The following is a 21,837-nucleotide window of genomic DNA, read 5'->3' on the forward strand; positions in this document are numbered from 1 at the left end:
CTAGGACAACTTTTAAGGAAGGTACAAATCGGTTTTTTCATCTCTCTTTACCAAACTACCCCTTTGGAGAGGGATGGTGAGGGGTGTCCCCCCCGCCACCACTGGCAAAAAGAGATGAACGCCGACCCGCTCAAGTACCAACGATGTGTTTGAAACAGTTCTACCGATTTTTACCGCACTTCAGTTGTTGTTTGAAGGAAGGCATCCAGTCGTAGATTTGGAAATTGCAGCTATTTTTTTTTTTTTTTGGTACTTGAGCTGGTCGGCGTTCATCTCTTTTTGCCAGTGGTGGCGGGGGGGAGGGAACACCCCTCACCATCCCTTTATAAAGGGGGAGTTTGGTAAAGAGAGATGAAAAAACCGATTTGTACCTTTATATTATACCCGACAAGATATTTACTTTCAAAGTGTTTTTATGTTACTTCATACGCAAAGTTTGCGATTTTCAGAGTTGGTTAGAAATTTTATCTAACATGAAGCTTTAGTGTGATAATTTATTAGCTAGATAATGGTCTTAAAAGAGCGTAGGTAGATGGTTCCGTTAGAGTACGGCAGTATGACAATTGAATAGAAGTTGAAAATAAGCGAAGGGTCATCAATGCGACAGTTGTAACAAGTACGCTTTTCCATTTAATTATTTAGTGATTTATTTGCATTGAATTCCTATTATACAATTTTCACATTTAAGTATATTGCATGAACGTTCGTTTTTACAATTAAATTCATAAATGTATTCACCGCCAAGGAACGTACGTCCACATATATAGATATAGTTACACTTGTCATACAAAAAACAACAAGTTCCCGATACGTTCAGCTAATTCACTCCATTTGACCCGAATACGCTACCTGTTCGTCAAAGTCCGGGGTTCGAATCCGAACCGTTCTCTCGTATAAAAGAATAACCGAAAATAGATTGGAGCAAGATAGTATACTGAAATTGCATGACAAGGAAAGAGATGTAGCATTGAATGTTCTTGAGAGAAAGATGTTGGAAATTGTCGTTGAATTACTTCGGTAATTTGACGTACTTCCGGCCGTTGAAATCACGCCTATCTGAGGGTATCTGGAACTTCTACTCGTTCACTTTGACTTGAACCGTGGAAGAGGCGGGAGTGCGAGTAATTAGTACATAATGTACTTAGTGTCGCGGTGTGTTTTTCGTGGTATGTGAAGTTAAAAATGTGAGGAGTCTAAAAGACCGATTTTAATGTTACATCTTTGTTCCTTTTCGTTAACCTGTAGAGTGCAAACTGTATGTAAAAAGTTCTGTGCGGTCCACTTATTGTGTGTGCAAAGTTATAGAAAAGGTAAGGTGAATAGTGTCTTTTGTGTGGAGATGTAACTGAAATGTGTCGAACAGCCGTTCGACGGCTTTTTGTTTAGAATCGTTTTTGTGTAGGATCAAGTTGTGCAGATTAGAGTTTGCACCGCATCGCTTCTAGCGATAGATGGCTTTGCTCGGCACACCGCAATCGAGGAAATAAATCGCGCTCTCTAGACCCCACGCTTCAACTTCAAGGTTCCCGGTTCGGGGGAGAATTCGGAAGGGAGACACCGTTCAACTGTTCTCCGGCAGAGCGTTGGCCAAATCCGCCAATGTCAACCACGTGAACCCACGAACATTATTCGTCTGACGATCCCCTCGTTGACATTTGCGCCACCCGCAGTCGGCGCTAATTCAGTACCAATTCGAGGGTTCGATTTGGAATTTCCGCACCATATCAGTCCGGGGTGCAATGTGCAACACCACCACCGTTTGAATAGACTGCTACTTTGCCGACCTCAGGATACCGCACACACGTTTAGGGAGAGCTAACAAACGAACGAACAAAAATGAGAAGGAACAAGAGTCATGAATAAACCTAGGTTAGGAATACGAATAAATCATTAATGATATCCGTTATTTAGCCATGAAATAAATGTTGTTTTCGTAAAGTAAAAGCTTTCTCCGTAATGTTAATTTTTGTTGGTTAGATTCTTCACGTTTCGGTCGTTCTATTTTGCGTTATTTTTTGTAGTATTTTTGTTGTAATTGAATTTACTCCAGGTTGGACTGCCTGGGAAAACAGTCTCCGCACTCACGTGTCAGGATCGGGGGAGGAAATCTGAAAGGGAGAGTTCCTCCAGTGATGATAATTGTGAGTGGGGTGTTTGTGTTACGGTAGAACGACGGTTAACTTCAACTTTCGCTTAAGACCATTGGATTCTCTTGGAATCCCTCATGGAATTTCAGTCTGCTGAATCGCTCTTAAACTAAATTTCGGTCTCTTCCATTCATAAACCCGCCCTGAGGTTGGGTTTCTTGCCGGGCAAATCAAACCTTGAAGAGTGGTCCTCTTCGGAGGTGGCGCTTAAGCCACTCGTTTTTAGAGACAGGAAGCGTATTCGGTGGTCGAGATCTCGCAGGCTGAGAGGCGTGCGTTACACAGTATAATAAAAAAAAAACAGAGCTGGAAATAAAATCTTGTTCCAAGAATTTTTACGACTATGTAAGGACAAAATTTAAATCTGATAATTTTCCGTCGTTGCTACATTTGGATGAAACTAAAAGTAGTAGTAATCTGTTTTCAACTTTTTTTCAAGAAATTTACACGACTTTTCAGATAATGATCGTGATATGGAATATTTTTCCATTTTCCCATATTTCTCATGTGACGTAAATGTCAGACATATACACGTTCAATAAATGTTTGAGGGCTTACAAAATATAGATGCTTAAAAAGGATGTGACCCTGCTGGAATTTCCCCTGCTTTCATAAAAAAATCTATGTTATATCTGGAGTGCCTCATCTAGGCCCACTTCTTTTCATTTCATATTTTAAAGATGTATCTTCTATTCCTAAAAACCTCAAGATCTCAATTTAGGCAGACGATATGAAACTCTTTATGCAAATAAAAGATTCTGCTGACATGGATACATTCCAAAATGAAATATTGATCTTTTATAATTGGTGCAATAAAAGTATTTTGCAATTGAATGTAAAAAATGTAATTCATTCGCGTACACCCAATATTGTAGTCACTCATGGCAATCAGCAAATATAAAAATGCAAAAGAATTAGAGATTTACGAATTGTGTTGGCCTCGTAGTCTAGGGAGGGTCCGTAGGTCGCCTTCTACTTGGTCGATCCACCTTGCCCGCTGCGTGCCTCTTCTTCTTGTTTCAGTTGGGTCGCTTTCGAGAACCTATTTTGACAGGGTTGTCGTCCGGCATTCTTACGACGTACCTAGCCCAAAGTAGTCGCCCATCTTTTGCAGTGTCGACGATGGATGATTCTCCCAGTAATTCGGGGTTCATTCGCCTCCTCCACTTTCCATCTTCCATCTGTACTCCACCATAGATGGCCCATTCCTGTTCGAAAACACCAAGAGCGCTGTAGGAGAGATGGTTATCCGGACTAATGGAGGACTCGCGGTGGATAGCGTCCTTCGGATGTGGTACTCTAACGGAACTATCCACCTACCCTCTTCTAAGATCATTCTCTAGCTAATAAATTATCACACTAAAGCTTTATGTTAGATAGCATTTCCAACCAACTCTGAAGATATTTACTATTACATAAACTTTTTTTTTCCCCTTATGGGTGCTTCTTTAAGTATAACTTCAAACAATAATTTGTAGAAGACTTCCACAGCATTTTCAATGTTTGTCTCATTTCTTAATATTAATTGCCAATTAACGCAATTCAGCCAGTTTTTTATGTTATTATAATTAGCTGAAGATACTCGAAAACTTCTTCATGATTATAATCGTTAGGTCTAGCGTATAGATGCATAAACAGAATATTCAATTGCAGTGTGATACTTTCATTGTACCATATAAGAGTTATTGACTTGGTCACACATAAATCTTCATTAATGTTACACACTTAGAAAAAATTATGCAAATTTAGGTGCTCTGAGACTGACATATACAAGCGTCAATTTTGACATAAATTTGAGTCATAATAGACGCAAAATTCAGCTCAATCAAACGTCCTTTCGAATCAAAATTGATTGATGAGCGTTTCAGTAGAATAATTGTATCCTTTTTCGTCGATTTTTTCTTCTAATTCTACTACTTTTGTATCACTTTCACTTTCACTAATTCACTCTCACTATCACTATGAAATATAACAGATACGTATTTCGTTTACTACTTGCAAACTTCTTCAGTGTCTAGTCGTAGACTCCAGTGGCGTCGCGTCCACATGTGCAACCTGTGCACGACACATGTGTAAATAATTTAAAAAAATGCGTTTAGATTTGTATAGATTTGATGGTCACATTATAGCTGTACTTCTTTACGCCAAACCACAAGTGATCATGAATACACTATTTTATAGTGTGGCTCAATTAAATCTTCGACCTTATTTGCTTCAAAAAGGATTCCGTTCAGTTCGGATGGTCTGGCTAATCCCCATGACAAAACTCGTTAAATAGTGCTCCTAAAGCCGAGCTTTTTTGGGTGGCGGATGGCAAGTTTGTGAATGGTTAAATGCCTGATGTAAGCCAAGCAGATCTTCTACCACCTCTTGAAACATACCACAAATTTCCTACAATACATGGCGGTTTGCACCACTAGTTGTAATTGAAACTTTCAGCAGCTACGTGTCAAACGGGAGCAACACGGAAACAGCAGTCTGGTACGTTTTGGACGTTATCATACTTACAGACCGGTTTGAATGTGTGAGTTTAAATTAGAAGAACATTTGTGATGTATGGGTGCCCAAAGCGTGCATTTCTCGCTGTGCACTTGGATATCTGATTGCAGGCAAAGAGAGTAATAGAGAAAGAGAGCGCAAAAGCTCGCTCTAACTCTCTTGTCAGTTGTAAATCTCTCAATTACTGATGGTTGCGTCGGTACGCCTGTCAAAACTTATGAGCTTCCCCTGGTTCATTCTGATAGCATTGTTCTGATGAATTAAGAGTTGATTAATAAGTTTGCTACCCAGAGAACTTCATGAATTTTCTCTAGATTTTGACACTGTTTTGTAAAAAAAAAATGTTTTCGGAAGTGTTTGATGGATATTCTTCATTACACTTCAGTCGAAAGAGTTAGTCTTGTGATAAAAACGAGAATTTGTTAAGTTTTGCAATTCCTCCTACTTCGGTTAGCGCGAAAAGGGCCATACAAGCTTTGTTGTTGTAGCTGCAAGGCCCTTCAAATGTTACGTTAGGTAGTGATTAATATAGTAATTGAGAATATGTCCCTCGAATTCATGGAGCATTGCAAAATAAAACAAAAACTAATATGTGGTGGTAAACTATAACGAACAAAGTTTGGTGCACAGGTAAATAAATAAGGCACGCGACGCCTGTGCTATAGACTATGACTAGACACTGAAGAAGTTTGCAAGTAATAAACGAAACACGTATCTGTTATAGTTCAAAGTACTAGTGAGAGTGCATTAGTGAAAGTAAATTAGTGAAAGTGATTTAGTGAAAGTGTAGTGAAAGTGAAAGTGATACAAAAGTAGTAGAATTAAAAGGAAATATCGGCGAAAAAGGTGTACTTTAGAACTTTTCAGTCTCGGAGCACTTAATTTTACATGACATGGTGGTTTACGTCTCATCCTTTATCTATTGTAACACGGAAACTAAGTCCGACAGCAGTGGGCTCTCTTCTCTGTTTGTCTTGATCAAGCTTAATAACTTCTGATTGTCCTCAACATGTCGCTGTATGAAGGGCCAAAAACGGATTGGGTAGATCAATAGTCAAAGTCGCCTATACGCATCTACGGAATAATAAAGAATCTCTTTCCAGCAACTTGATCAGCCAATTGGTCAAAAAGACAAGCCCCCAAACAGGAAGATGGGGAGAAGAGCCCGCCCTTTATCCACGAAATGTTATCAACAGGAAGTTGGCATTCCTGCTCTCCCCGTCCAAATCGCTTCAATCGGGTGCTCTGTTGGACCGTCCCTTCCCTTTGATTTATGTATTTCAATGTATATACGAGTTGATTATTGTCAATAATACTTACATTTCGATGAAGATCGTGATACTTATCATTACAGAAACCAATCTTGAATCGTAGACCAGGTCCATCAACAATACACTCGTTCCGAGAAGGGACTGATGGTCATCTTCTTCTTTTTCAGGTTCGCTCCTCACCCGGAATGAAGGCTCGGAGCGGTTAGTAATATCAAACAGTGTTACATGCAAACGAAAAAGAGATACAACCAGGATTAGTTTTTTTTAAAGTAATAGTCATCTGAATATTCAACTAACCATATCTCAGTGACATTTTCTCACTCTGAACCTACATTAAAAGTTATTTTGTGATTATATGGTACTTTGGTACTCACATGAAATGTTGTGCAAGTACCACAAGTTCAACAACGCCCAACTATGGACAGCTCAATGTTAATACAATATACTTTTTGGATCAACGTACACCAACATGATAATCTTCTAAGAAACAGCTAAGAATGTATAGAGATCAAGCTCAAAATACAGTTTTAACTGATGGTACTTTATAAACATCAAACTGTCCAACACACGGCGCCTGCAAAGTAATGTGGGCCGTCAGAATGGTTCATCGGTTGCGAAGTGAAGTGCTTCTCAATTTTTCAACGTTATCCTAACGTAAACTTAATATTATCACTCATATGCTCGTCCAGACCCGAAACCCATCCACCACTCAAAATCAAATAAAATGTTTCTGTATGACAAACACGTCCAGAAATAAACGAGAATATGGGTTCACTGTAACAACTACGGGTAATCATCGAGAGTACTTGCATTTTACTCAGGCACTTTTGAGCAAACTGCAATCACTCTCTCATACTCGAAATGTGCCACGACCAAATTGGCACAACGACGCCCTATACGCTATCTGACCAAAGTGCAGGGTTGAATTTTTAATTATTTGTACACTTTTACCGAACAGTTCCGTAGTTAAAAATTTACCGAACAGCGGAGGCCTGGATTAGTGTGTACATATTGAAACAAACCCATTCATTCGTCCAATCGATGTCCTTCTGACATACGATGCTGTTTAACTTGGCAACACATAAATTTCCGGTTTTCTCTTTAAAGAAAAAAAAAACATCCTGATTATGATGCATCAACTCACAGCAACGGTTCCGTACCGTCGCACGCCGACGTGCCCACTCTTTAGTCACCTCAAACCCGCTCATCTCCAACGAAGATATTGAATTAATCGGCGGCACTGCCCTTTTCGTTTATCAATCAAAATAGAGTGGCCCCATCAGCATTCACGGTTGAAAGTTTTACTGGTTACCCATGAATTTATTTCGTTGTTTGGTGACGGTGGTGTAGGTTACTGCACGGCTGTACCCAATCAATGAAATTTAACAGGTGCACCAATGAGTCGGAGTGTTTCAGCTTGATTGTTTTATTTTATCGATTTCTATATGTTTTCCAAGTTGAGAGATACCTCACGAATGTGATCCCATAAAGATATGACAATTTTGGTCAATCCTAGTCGATCTATATCCTAGTCAATCTGGTCGATCTTTATTATTATTCTTAAAACATATATAAAGTAGGGGAAATGGCTCTAATGTTGGCCTATGGATCTAAGATTGGGCCCATCGCTAAAAATCTAGATGAACGCGACACTGGGACGGTACTAATGGATATTGAGTTGCTATTGAAAATTTAGTCGATAGCTGAATTTATGTATGGACCCAAATTAGGGGTATTTAGGCCGACATTACATCCATTTCCTCTATATGGTTTGTCTCATTCCATGAGCTAATGTCGATTTCAAACATTTATTGAAATATTCAAACCGCAAAGGTGTCAATAGTCACACAACGCTGAAGATATTCGCATTAAATATGCAATGCTAATGGTTTGGTTCGGCCTTGAAGTCATTTGAAAAAAATGGTTATAACGACCGAGAACTTAAATTCGAGACTCATATTTGATCTTTTACATTAAGGATGAGTGATTCAAATATGACGTCGATTCTTAAGCGGAAATCTGAAAAAGCCTTGAATATCCAAATGTTCTTTAACTATGTTGTTTGTATTACTTCTGCGTGAAGTTAGCGATTTACATAGTTGAAGATGCTAATTTTAAATAACAAACTAAAGGGGTAATTTTAGATGAGGAGATGAAAGTATAGAGTTGATAGTACCGTTAGAGTACGGCAGTGTGAAAATTGGATTAGAGAGTAGAAAGCGTTTGAGGAAGGTACGAATCGGGTTGATTATCTCTCTTTACCAAACTCCCCAGTTGGAGAGGGATGGTGAGGGGTATCCCCCCACCACCACTGGCAAAAAGAGATGATTACCGATTTGCTCATGTACCGACGATGTGTTTGAAATAGTTCTATCGATTGTACCTTTCAACAATCGATAAGAAGTGACGTTTTAGTTCTACGATTTATTGAAAAATGCATGGTTCAAAATTTATTGAAAAATTCATGATACAAAATGGTTGAATTTTAACACAAATGTGAATAATTATCCATAATAAACAATAGTTATGCAAAATTTCATGCCAATCGGAGAAGGTTGAGTCAAATTTTTTTTTTTTTTTGCTATTTGACCTAGAACAGCTTTTAACTAACCTAGAATTGGTTTAAAAATGAAAAAAGGTTAATATTTTTATTAGTATTTGGTATCCATGACAGATACGAAGACCTAATATTGACATGTAACATGTAACCCTTTTAAGTACTCATCCCTAGAATGTGGTATCGGTTTTATCGGTGCCTCTTATGACTATTAACGGGTATTATCATGAAATACCCGTGCCTCTTATGACTATTCCATGAACAGTGCAATTAAATGTGGACGGACCCGGCGTAGTGGTCTACATCCTTTCCTCTCGCTAAAAATTGATGAGCAGCGTTTACCAGTTAAAATATAAAATCTGGAAAAATCTGAAATGCTTAAAAAAATCCAGTTTTTAACATAATGCTATTGAAATCAAAGTAATGGCCAATCTTTCGTAAAAATCGGTCAGTATGATCATCTGGAATTTATTTAAAGTACTAGAATGGTTATACATGTTTAAATAATTTATATAAAGCAAATGACATGTTAGCATTGCTGAAATCATCCAAAGTTGAAAAGTATTGACACAGTGTACCCAAAAAGTTCAAATATCCATTAAGCAGCGTTTCAAAAATTGAGTCAAATGTGGGTAAAATATTGCAGAAAATATGTTAATAATTGTTTTTTAAATGTAACTTTTTTAAAAAGAATGAGAAGCAAAGAATCAAGCACATTTGATGGGATGGATTTTTTTAAACTAATAGTCGATGTAGTCCTTAATATTTGATGCAGTACCAGAATTTAAAGATTTTATTAGTTCTAAATAGTTCTAATATTACCCTGAGGTTTATCAGATTTAAAATTTAATTCTTAACATCATACTACACGCAACACCCAGTAGACCAGTAGGCCATTTTATTTTGAAGTATAATCCACCTGGCTGAAGTGGGAATCAAAGTCTAACATCATGGTACTCACACACAGTTTACCTAAACTGCGGGTAACTCCACTATTCGCATGACCATTAGGAATAATTTTATTCCAAAGAATATTTTTATTAAATTACTAAAATGAAAGTCTGATCGCTTCATTTTTGAAGTCTCAGGATCTAAAATGATTTTAAATTCCTGAATTTATATTTTTCCTGGGTCCCAGATCATGACATTATTGGTCAGTCTGAATTTATTTGGAACTCTTCACATGTTTGCTTGTGTTTTTTTTTAGTTCCATTGGAATCATCCTTGAATTCCATCATACTTCTTTTCTATATTCCCCTAAGGTCAAGATTTTTTCTCGTGATTCCCCGATTCTCGTTTCATCCTCAGTCTTGGGAAAAATGTGTTTTGATTGAATAATCACCGGTTTCCAGTGTGGAAATTGTTCCTACACTAGTTTAATAATCAACATATAAAGTGAAATTATCGTAATAAAGTGCTAACACACCCAAAAATGAACCAAGCCGAAATGGTCAAGCTGATGTCACAGCTGAAGGTTGCGATCCGGCCCCGTCATCGCAACTTGAAAAACATCGACGGACCGGAAGGGCGGCTCGACAAGCTTCGCAAAACCGTGACGGCACTGATCAAACACGAACGGATCGAGCTGAACTACCAGCGAGCGGATGAAGCGCGGGGCTACGCCGAGCGGCTGATCTCCGATGCCATCCGGTACGGGGATTGCCACAAGCCGACGATGGAAATGGCCGACTATTGGCTGACGGAGAAGCAGCTGGTGCACAAGCTATTCAAGGTGCTGGCGCCCAGGTTAGAAGGAAGAGTACAAAGTGTCCGTTACGCGGATGTACAAGGCACCGAAAGAATATCCCGGCTGGTATCGGAAGCGCGCGGTACTGGAGCTGCGGGGGAATCCGTATCCTTCGCTGGTGCAGAATTTTTACCAGAATCGAAATTTACTGCACAATGTTTTGCTGGACGAGGCGCGCAAGGATTTCCGCAAGGAAAAGTACGCGGAAATTGCGGCGCAGATTGGCAGAATCAGGGAATTTTAAAATAAAACCATTTAATATTCCTAGCTATTTTCTTTCACACATTGAACTTTATAGATCCAGAATGGATTGATCTTCAGTAAAAAAAAATACATTTTTTTGGTTATAGAATATGCATATTTCCCACCAATTTTATAAATTCTGAACTGAAAAGTTATAATACTTCAAGAAATTTTAAAGAATCTGGAGTCGAATTCCCTTCACAGTTTTAAGGCTCTTGGTATTTTATTATAATTTCTAAGGACCTCATTCCACGGGAGTTCTGGAAAAAAATATGAGGAAAACATCAACTGCAATCTGTTTTCATGGTACTTCTGATGAATTTTAGACTTCATGTGAAGCCTGAGCCTAAGATAGTAAACTCCAAGCCAATTTTTAACCGAGAAATCTCCGTTGAATATGGAATGGACTATTCTGATATCTTCATAACTACTTGAGTTCCCAAAATATTCCTGAATTTAATTAAACTGCCTTGAAGTTCTATTTTAGTTTGAGAAACTAACCTGATGCTCGCAATACTTCTCATCATTTTTTTAACTTCTCTAAACTTTTTCAAACTTCCTAAAGTTTCCACAATTTTGCTAACGATCATGAATCTTCTCTAAAGTGTTAACAATTCACTGAATTTCTCGAAACTTTTTTAAAATTTTCTAATTTTCCTGCTCTGGCACATCTCTGCTCTGAGGATGTCTGTTCTTTCTCGAAGTTTTTTTCTGTCTTTGAAGCTTTATTAGCGAGTTCAATATCTTTCTCGAAGTTCTCGAAACTTCTCTTAAGTGTTTGCAGTTCTCATGAAGCTCGTTGTACTACCATGAATTTTATTGAACTGTTCTAAAAATGTTTAAGCTTGCGTGAACTTCTGAACCTATGTGAAAACCTCAATAATTTTCTCAACATCTCTAAAGTTCTCGACAATCTGGGAACTTCTTGAAATTTCCCGCTTATTTAGTGAAACTAATAGAACTAAACTCCCCTGAAACTCCCTTGGTTTTTGGAGCAATACTAAACTTATTTGAGATGCTCCCGAAATGTCCAAAATAGTTCCTGAAATTCTCGGCTCTTGCCTTAAAATCCATAGACTTTTATGAAGTTCTCGAAATGTTTCTGAAGACCTCTGGACTTTTGTGAAGTATTTGAAGTAATTCTGAAATTTCAGGGACCTCTTTAGGCTTCCGCAGCGAAATAATGAATATAGTTCTATTATTTTCACTGAAGGTCTCAAGATTTGTCTGAAGTTCAAAGTATCGAAACTAATTCATAACTTCTTCAATATTCTAGAGTTTTCTGAACTGCCCAGAATGTTTCTCAATTTCCTTAAAATTTTCTAGGCTACCCTGCCTCCGTATTTTTTTAAGAGAACCCACCATTTTACTGGAATTGATTTAATTGCCTTTAAATTCTATAATTTTCCCTAAGTTTTATAAAGTTTATAAACGCTCATGGAACTTTGCCTTAAAACACTAATTTTCCCTGCAAGAAGTTTTCTAGGCTTGCTGAATTTCTCTAAATTGATCAAATGTTCCGGTAAATTTTCTGATATATATATATATTTATAATTTTCTGAAGCTTCTAAAGTTTTCGGATCAATAATAGACTTCTCGGAATATCCCATAATTCTAAGGAACTCCTTGTAACTCACTGCAAATTTCCTTGAGTTAATGTGATCGTGTTTTCTGATGTTATCTGATCGTCCTCGACGTACTCGGAACTTCACTGAATATAATAAAACACATAATAAAACAATATAAAAATATCTAAATTTCTTAGAAGTTCTCTGGAATTTCTTGAAAATATCGGTGCTTGCTAAAAGTTCTCGCCTTTTTTTAATTAATGGAACTTCTTTGATGTTCTCTAATCAACTAAGCTAAATTTTCTTATTTTTTTTTAGATCTTGAAATACTCTCACATTTCCGGATGTTCACATAATTTTTATTGCGTTCCAGAAATTTTCTCTGAGCAACTCGAAGTTTCCGAAATTTCCGGTTTCTGCAATGTCCTTGAAATTTTTTGAACTGTCCTTTAATTCTCTGATCTGCCTTGATGTTCTCGGAGCTTCCCTAAATCTCTCAACCCTAATGAAGATTCCGGTGCTGCTTTAAGATAAATGTAATTCTCGTAAACACCTAACTTCCCTGGAATTCTCCGGATTTCCGTGAAGTTCCTGAAATATTTCTGAAGTTTTCATAAATTTTCTGAAAGTCTCTGTACTGAATCTTTCGGAACATCTTATGGGTTCTCGATATTATTTCAGCACTTCATGGAACTATCCTGAACTTGTCTAAGCTCACGCTTATAGGTTTTTAAACCAATTCAATAGTCTGGGCTAAAGTTTCGGGGACTTCCCCTTAAGATCTCTGTAATTCCCCAAAGATCTCTAGATGTAGCTTTTCTGAGATCAACAGAATTTCATAAAATTTCCACATTTTTGTAAGTACGAAACGTCAAGACATTAAAAAGGTTGTGATTTTAGACTTACTAAAATAAAGTAAGTGTTCAACTGCATTAAATACGACGATTTCATAAATAGCATTCTTATTATAAACCTGGAAATTATCCACCAACGTTATGGAAAAACCTGGAAACCCCAGGAAACTTTATTTAGCCACATGAGTGGACACTAGACTGATGCAAATTTTGACTTTTTCGCTCCACAGTGCTTCAATGGTTTCAAATCGGGTCGTGATTAGCCTCCAAAAGTTACATCTCATTTGGTTAGAAACAGACTTCGCACAAACCATTTGAAGTTTACTTGTAAATTACTATGGGAAATCTCAACTTTTTGTTCATTGCCTTCTAGTCTTTTTGCATATTGAGCTGCGATACAGTTCGATAGCCATTCTTATAGAAAATTTTCTCAGCTACAACTTTGCTCAATGTAATGCTCTATGTAAAACGAGACAGAAAAAAGTTATTAATTATTTAAGAGATTGGTAAACTTATGACATGATCAAGCAGCTGCTCTGTAGGCAACACTGTATTTTGCAATGTGACATAGTAGCCATGATTTTTGTGTCCTATTCAACGCCTGAGAAACACCAATGTTGCCTGCTGAGCAGTTGATTGAACATGATCATAAGACATCAGTGCATTGAACCATTGATAACTTTCGATCCTTGCATTTAATCAAAAAGTGGTTCTCAGCGAAGTTGTAGCTGTAAATTTCCAACAAGTAAAGTTAAAAGCTTTTGAAGCACACCGAAATGGTGAATTATTAGATAGACATGAACAAAAATCTTGGTTTTACCATAGTAATTCCCATACAAACTTCAAATGGTTTGTGCCATCTCAGTTTCTCACCAAATGGGTTCAAATTTTGAGAGGTTAGTCATGATCCGATTTGGAATCGTTTAAGTATTGTGGAGCGGAAATTTCAAATTTTGCATCACTGTAGTGGACACCCTGTAGATAGAGAATAACGATTTAACGTTAAAAAAAACTCTTTACCAGTTCGTCAACTTCGAAGTGTTCAAAAATAAAACAAAATCTAGGCTTATCCAGAAGAATGATCAATCTTGAAATAAATTCACGTTTAAAAAAGTTTCAAATAGTCACTTATTACAAGAAAAAGTGACTTTAGTGACTTGGCCTTAAAAAAAGTGACTTTTTAGTGACTGGCTTGAAAAAAGTGACCAAGTCACTCAAAAGTGACTCGCTACCAGCCCTGTATTTTGAACTTGTTAGTGATGCCAGTTCTTAGTCAGGTCAATTGATCTACCTAAATTGACCTGACTAAGAACTGGCATCACTGACAAGTTCAAAATACAGGGCTGGTAGCGAGTCACTTTTTAGTGACTTGGTCACTTTTTTCAAGCCAGTCACTCAGCTCTTGAAAATGATAAGAGGACCAAGGCATCCACCGTGAGACACATACCACTTACTAATCGAATGAATATAGAGTTAATGAATATTACATCCTAACAGCTGCACATTGGTCATTCCAATTGTTGTGTAATTATTACAAGGCTATTTTGATGACGATTTACTTGTTGATAATTATCATAACACACGTGTAACATGTTATAACACTGTAATCTGAACAAGACATTACGAGTTACCATACATTATAATGTTACTAAACTCCACCAGCCTCCATAGTCAATTGAATCTTCGAGATCGTTCAATCCATTATGCAATGAGCTGTACAGCTGACTGATTGGTGGACCATCAATCGTACCGAGTGGTTTTCCGTGAGAAACTGGCAGGATCTTTGTGCAGCGGGTTCTTGCTGATACTATTTATCAATGCTGCAAATGAGAATGAATTCTGAAATTCTCTTTACCTATACAATTTGCTTTGGGAGCGGATCCTTTGGCCATCTGGGCCTATTCTGCGCGGCATGGTGACTCTGACTAATTTGTTTAGGTTTCCCCCAAAATATAAATCCTTTCGAAACTATGGACATCCCTCAAATACCCTGCAGACTTTCTTTAGAGATCCATCTCCCAAAAGGCATAAGGGCACGGAGAGTCCGTCAATTATGATTTGGCAGAACCTCACTGGAAAATCGACAAAAAAATAAAACTGAAAAAAAAACTTCCCCTTTACTTTGAGGTAAACAAAGTAATAAACCTTAGCAACGCTTGTGAACACAAAGCAGTGAGGCCATAGAGGTAACTCTAAGATCAGAAGGTCCCGAAGAAACGAGCTCAACTTTTGGGCTCAGCTCTGGTACTATCTTCGGTCCCAAGCTAATCGATGCACCCCTCGAAACATAGGAAAATCCACGAGCCCCTCATTTTATCTGTCAAACTTTCATAGGGAATCAAAACAAACATAGTGTAGTACTAGAATTTCGACTAGAGTGGGGTACGTTAATCGATTTGCTTGGGACCAATAGGCTAGTCAAGTAGTGAGCCAATTTAAAATCGTTAGTTTCCACCGGTTGGTGATGCCGCGTTATTTTTTTATTCTGTCATGGTGTGTTCTAACGTGCCGATCAATGTGCTACGATGTGCTTCGGCACAGTTTGCAGAGTTGATTACCCCTTGATTGCTGTATTTAAACTAAATGGATTGTTCATTGTCGTTTATTTTTCCTTTATTTGATTTCCGTCGATCTTGTTTTATGTACTGAGTACCACCATAGAGGTAACTCTAAGACCACTGGGTCCCGAAGAAAATCATTATTATTTTTGGCTCACTCAGTACCAGAACAACGGTCCCAAGCAGTCCCAAGCTATTTCACTCACCCCTGCATGTTCTGCATGAATCCACACACCCCTGATGTTATCTGTCAAACTTTCATAGCGAATCAAAACAAACATAGTGTAGTAATAGAATTTCGACTAGAATGGGGTACGTTAATCGTTTGCTTGGGACCAATAGGCTAGTCTAGTAGTGAGCCAATTTAAAATCGTTAGTTTCGTATTGATTGTTGGTACCACCATAGAAGTAACTCTAAGACAAGTAGGTCCCGAAGAAACGTGCTCAACTTTTTGGCTCACCTCTGGTACTATCTTCGGTCGAGAGGTGACACGTAGACAGTTATTGTTATTCACATCGTCGTGATTGTGCGCTGCTAAATTTGTCGATTTTTTATCACACGGGCTATCGTTATTCGTTTTTTTCCGTTCGGTATACCTGTAATATTGTACTGGTTGTTAGTGGAAAGTGCAGTTCGTTGCGATAATCGTCTAATTAGAGCATATTTTGTTTTGTGAAAACAGTGAAAAAGTTATCCAATCCGACATAGCATTGGGCGATCTTGAGAATCCAATTCCTCTTTGCGTATTAGAGCATCTCCACCGCTGTTTCTAAAACACTTTTGGAAACTGAGTCAGCATGACTTCCGCCTGTGACCAATGCGCTAAACCAGTTAAAGGCGATGAAGAATCAATCTCCTGCATGGCTTTTTTGCGACAGGATGATTCACCTAAAGTGCGGGTGCTGTTTCGAACGCCTTTGGATACGGTTGTGTTTTAAGTTTGTTCTCTGTTTTGTGTGTGCGTTCGGGAAGTTTTAGAATAGAGAAAGAAAACGTGATTCAACATGTTTGCAAGCATCAGAAGAGATGTCCCGGACCAGAAATTAGTGCCATCGCGAGTGATAATTTTTAATTTCAGTTTATGTTAATGTTCAGTGAAAATTCCGTGTCACAGAATTACTCACCGAGTTTCCTTTTTTTGCCGTTCGACAATGACGGGTTTGCGAGAGATAAATAAGCATCGGGAATGTGCTCCCGGATGTATTGATTTGGTGAGTACGTTCCAGTTGAAGATTGTTCTTATACATATCTCGATTGCATTTTCGAGGGGACGTTCGGAGAGCTTTGAAATTTAGGCGTTGTTGCTATCGCGGGCAGATGAGTTGGTCGCCGGTAAGGGCCAGTAAGTGCTGCCAGCAGATTAATCAAGAGGTATTCGAAACAAAATTGATAAGAAATGTCCATTCAAATCGATTTAATACAGTTGAACAAATTTCAAAACTATATACGTGCCAGATTTGGAAATAATATTTTTTGAATCTGGAAGTGTGTTTATGATACCATTATCCATTTGATAAAGGTAGAGTGAACATGCGGAGCTTATTGTAAGAAAAAGTGACTTCGGAGTGGTCGTGAATTACCAGGCATTCTGAAATGGGTCACTGGAGCTGCAATAGAGCTAACACCTTCTAACTCCCGGACTAAACCTGCTTTAATTTAAGGGTAATAAAAAGCAGTTTTCTTCCATAATAACACTGCCGGACAGTGGGGGTTAGATTGTACACACACACACACACACACACCTCTGGTACTATCTTCGGTCCCAAGCTTGTCGAATCACCCCTCGAAACATAGGAAAAACCAATAACCCCTCATTTTATCTGTCAAACTTTCAAAGCGAATCAAAACAAACATTGCGTAGTACTAGAATTTCGACTAGAATAGGGTACGTTAATCGTTTGCTTGGGACCTATAGGCTACTAAAGTGGTGAGCAAATTTAAAATCGTTAGTTTCGTATTGATTGTTGGTACCACTGCTACCGACACCAAGGAGTCACATCCCACACCTGGACCCTACCTATCGACCCATCAACTCATGGACCGGGGACCAACGACTTTACTTCCATTCCGAAGGAAGGCGTGATCAGAGATTTTATGCCTCAGAAAATCGCGACGGTGCCGAACCCAGCGCTCTGGAGTGAGAGGCAGTCACGCTTACCACTACAGCACCACCGGCATTAATTCATTGTCGTTATAAACCATCATTAAATCAGAGTGGATGCCAAATAGCTGCTGAATTGTTACTTGGGTAAAACTGCAAAAATGGCCCAAATGAGTAACAAAATAATATTGACTTCCCAAACTGGTTTTAAAATGCCAAAATGGCCTTGAAATCACCATTTCCTGGTTTAGCGATACATATAATCAGCTTGACTGAATTAGCGTTTTGCACACGATTCATATTTATTTAACTTCGAACCAAAGCACAATATTTGCTAAAGGAAGCACATCGCATAACTTCATAAAACAAATATTAAACAAATTAACACAACTAAATGTTCATTCAGTGAGACAACGCTTTTGAAATTTGCTGATGTAACTGCTTACATGGCACTTTTTCACAACAAAGTATATTTAAAACGAAGGAACAGTTCATCACTAAATATTACCGCAAACAAAACGCTAACCGCTTGAAATCCTGCACTCGATTGAGATGTTTAACCAACTCTTAAGCACTTGAAGCGGACCAAGCTTGATATTTGTCAGAATATGTGAGCGTATAGTTTCAGCTCGCAATCTCTTCTCTTTTCCCGATTAGATCCGGTCAGAATCAGCTCGATGTGCTAGAGCCGAGCGTCCCCCGTAGAATGATCCTATTTTCGTTAGAAATATCCAAGAAGCTCCATGCCGATCCTGCTGAGCGATCTTCCACGTGCATCCAAAACCAGCTGTTTTAATGGGCGCAGGAGAAAAAAAAAACACAAACACCACAACAACCGGCAGGCAGACAGAGATGAGAACAAAAATCCGCGAATACCGCGTGAGCGCCAAGTGCCGCAACTAGACAAATGGAAACACCGAGTCCCCTTCGTACGTTCGGGCTATGCTGCATACCACCATATGTCGGACCTGGAGGGGTGGGGGGAGGCTTTGTTTTCATGTGGAATCGGTACCATAGGCTACTATTACACTGTGGCAGCGAGGGACGAAAGGCGCGGGGATTCGGTTGGAGGGTGCTGGCCGTTGCTCTGCTTGAAACCGGGACTGCTGATGGCACGAGTTGATCTTGAGCACACCGTCAGAAGCAGCTTCGGTATATAAATTCCTTGCCGTTGGAAGGGTCACTATCAGTCGTGTGTTGTTAATCGATCCAAACGCAGTTCAAGTTTCGTGGTCAAACCAGCTACTCCAAATCAACCAAAATGAAATTCCTACTCATGGTACGTGTGTGATTGTCGTGTGGAAAAACAAAGTATTTGATATGTGAACCCTTCATGGTACATTGTGCTCATCCATCGTGACCATCGGTGATCGGTTCGAAGACTGTGACCATAAATGGTTTGTGAATTTTCGTCACTCAAGTGGTAGTACAAATGATGTCCAATCTCGAATATAAATGTGTCAATCAGTGAAATTTACTGAACGGAAGAGGTTAACAATGTGACCGAGGAAATTACGAACTATACGATTTTAATACTTACCACATGTGACGAAAATTTACAAGGATTTCCACACATCCGTCAGTGTAAAACCGTGCGAAATGTGCTAATTTTATCATTCCTTCCACCAGACCATCTGCCTCGTCGTGCTGGCCTTCGCCCTGGTCGCCGCCGTGCCCGCCGTTAACGATGAGAGCATCTTCGGAGCCGATGGAGGCGCCGCCGACGATACCGTCAACCCACAGGACTCCCAGACTTTCCTGCTCAAGAAGCTGCTGCTGAAGAAGAAGCTGCTCCTGTTGGGTTAGGAACGGACATCCAATGCTAGTCCCCAGTGAGGTCGTTGCCGATGTTAGGTCAGCTAGCTGGTCCTGCCCGGTGCAGGAACTGAGCCTTTCTCCGACTCCGATCGTTCAAGCTTTGAGCGATAGGAATTTCTATTTTTACGCTAATTTACAAACCAGATACCTGTATGATTTATGATTATAGTGATCCAGTGTGCTTGAAAAAACGTGAGTGCAATGAACGATTTTCCTCTTTTTTTTTGTATCATACAACTGCCAGTCAAATATCTTGAATGTACAACCTGAATAAACGATAAGATTTACAAACTATGAAAATATTCTGATTGATTAAGGAGTATCCGAAACGGCGCGATATTTAAACTGACTGCATTTGTGTGGAATCGAACAAACTAGTGCTGCCCCGTCACGGCATGCAGATTTTACCATTTCAACAGAAAACATGATTTCGTCATATTTAATGCTTGTGTTCTTAATATAAATCACTCTACATTTTAGCTAAGCCCGGAATATTAAATGTTTTTCTTAGACTGATTTCTCGAAAGATGAGCAATGTCCCTGAGTGCATAATACCCAAGATCAAAGGCTTCTAACATCAAATATTTTTGTCTAAGTAGCAGAAACCTACAAAAATTAAAGTCTCTAAAACTTGATTTTATTGTTGAGTTTGAAATCTCCAACAGTGTTCGAATTCAGGCATTTCGAACGTTTTTGTTGGCTCAGAACCTTGGAAACTTTTTATGCAGGTATAAATATTTTTCCACATCCGGCGTATCGAAAAAGTTTGAGTCCCAGAATATCTAAAAAAAATATTTTCTATTATTACCTACCTTATTCATTTCGTTGAAACTTTTCACAGGATTTCTTTAGGATTCTCTCTGGTATTCTGGTAAAATTTTCTCCAAAAAACTTGAGGAATTCTGTCCTTTTTAAACAATTTAATTTCTCGAATGAGCTCACTTTTCTTCATAAGTCTCTATCATATTCCATAGGAATACCTTTCAAAATAACCATAGAGGGCTTGAAGTTCTCCTATGAATTTCCGTGGCAACACCCGTCAGTATTGCCTAAGAATTCTTCCAAAATTCGCTTCTAGTTCTCCACAATATTTCATCATATGCTACCGTAATTTGGGGGAAAATTTATCACCGGGTAGAAATAGATCATTATGGGTTGCGTTTTTAGTTGTCACGTAGAAAATTTGAAGAGAAACCGCACCATCATTTAAAAAACAGTCATAGGGTTGCAGCGATTGTTGTCCGCAACTTGAGAGGGTCATTAAATGTCAATGAATCTGAATTATTTAAAAAAATAACGCTAAAATGTTTTCAATATTGAGATATCATGATGATTGAATAACATTATGCATTGGGATTAAAAATCATGATAAAATGGAGCATCTAGCAGGCCATGACAAATGTTTCTCTTTTGGTAGAAACCCTTAGGAATGTGTAAAAATATCAAAGGATTGGGTTGTACTAAATTTCGATGCTTTGGCGATTATTCAGCTCTGACTATAAAAAATCGGCTTTTTTTCAAAAATCCCACCAGAGTTAACTCCAAATCAAATTTTTTAAGAATTGCTGCCAGTTTTTTGTAACATCCTGGGCTATCATTTGGAAGGTGAGCTCCAAGGTTTCCAGACAAAGCGTTATTTTGGGTCACCCTAGTAATCAAGCAGAACGATAGAAACCTCATCGCTACTGATTTTAATTCCATTAGTTTGTTAATTTCATATAGTGTAAAAAATTATTTCTATATTAACATTATTACGTGATCAGTTTCCACCCTGATTACAGTACCATTCACGAGAAACATGTCAGAAGGGTATAACTCGAAATGTAAACAATGACCACACACCCACGGAATCTGACAACACCAGCTCATAGAACAAACGTTGCTCTGTCAGATGATTTAGTTAGTTTGAGTGGATGTGTTGTTATTCGTAAGAAATCGACGATCCAAGTCATTGTTTACGTTTCGAGTTAGACCCTTCTGACATGTTTCCCCTGCATTGATTCATTGAAATTCTTTCGAAAATGTCTCACTACAACATTTCCTAAGTATGTCCTTCAAAATTCCTAAGGAATGGTCTTCGTCATCCACTCAGAATTGTAATTCTCTTAAGATTTCCTTTAGAATTTGAGTCATCCTCTGGTTCAGATTATTGAATATCAGTATTCTCTCGAAGATCTAGTCAGGATGTTTTTGGAGTCCATGTCAGAATTCCCCTGGAAATTATCATCAGAGTTCTCTTTGAATTCTCCTCAAAATTTAGAAGAATAGTTTTTTGAAATTCTGATGAAATTTTCTTCGAATTTCTGTTGGAATTTTTCGCAAAATTCGGTATTCAAATATAATTTTCCTTGAGTGCTTCTCACAATTCCCATGAAATTCTCCTCTGAAATTCTGAGCCTGAACAACTTTGAAAATTTCTTCATAACTACTGCTACTGTTCCCTAGGAATATTCTTCAAAATTTTCCAAGGATT

At 38.4% G+C, this 21,837-nt stretch overlaps 1 long non-coding RNA gene and 1 pseudogene across 1 annotated transcript; both read left to right on the plus strand.

Moving 5' to 3' along the window:
• Positions 1-9,906: 9,906 nt before the first annotated feature.
• Positions 9,907-10,465, plus strand: LOC135708569 (large ribosomal subunit protein bL17m-like; annotated as a pseudogene).
• Positions 10,466-18,681: 8,216 nt separating this feature from the next.
• LOC135708596 (uncharacterized) lies at positions 18,682-19,664 on the plus strand. Its single transcript, XR_010518303.1, has 2 exons — positions 18,682-18,825; positions 19,176-19,664. It is a non-coding gene; the product is annotated as an uncharacterized LOC135708596 (long non-coding RNA).
• The last annotated feature ends 2,173 nt before the right edge of the window (positions 19,665-21,837 follow it).

The sequence above is a fragment of the Ochlerotatus camptorhynchus genome, unplaced genomic scaffold (assembly GCF_037179485.1).
Source record: "Ochlerotatus camptorhynchus isolate MF236.1 unplaced genomic scaffold, CSIRO-AGI_Acam_v1.1 ptg000330l, whole genome shotgun sequence".
Classification (NCBI taxonomy): Eukaryota; Metazoa; Arthropoda; class Insecta; order Diptera; family Culicidae; genus Ochlerotatus; species Ochlerotatus camptorhynchus.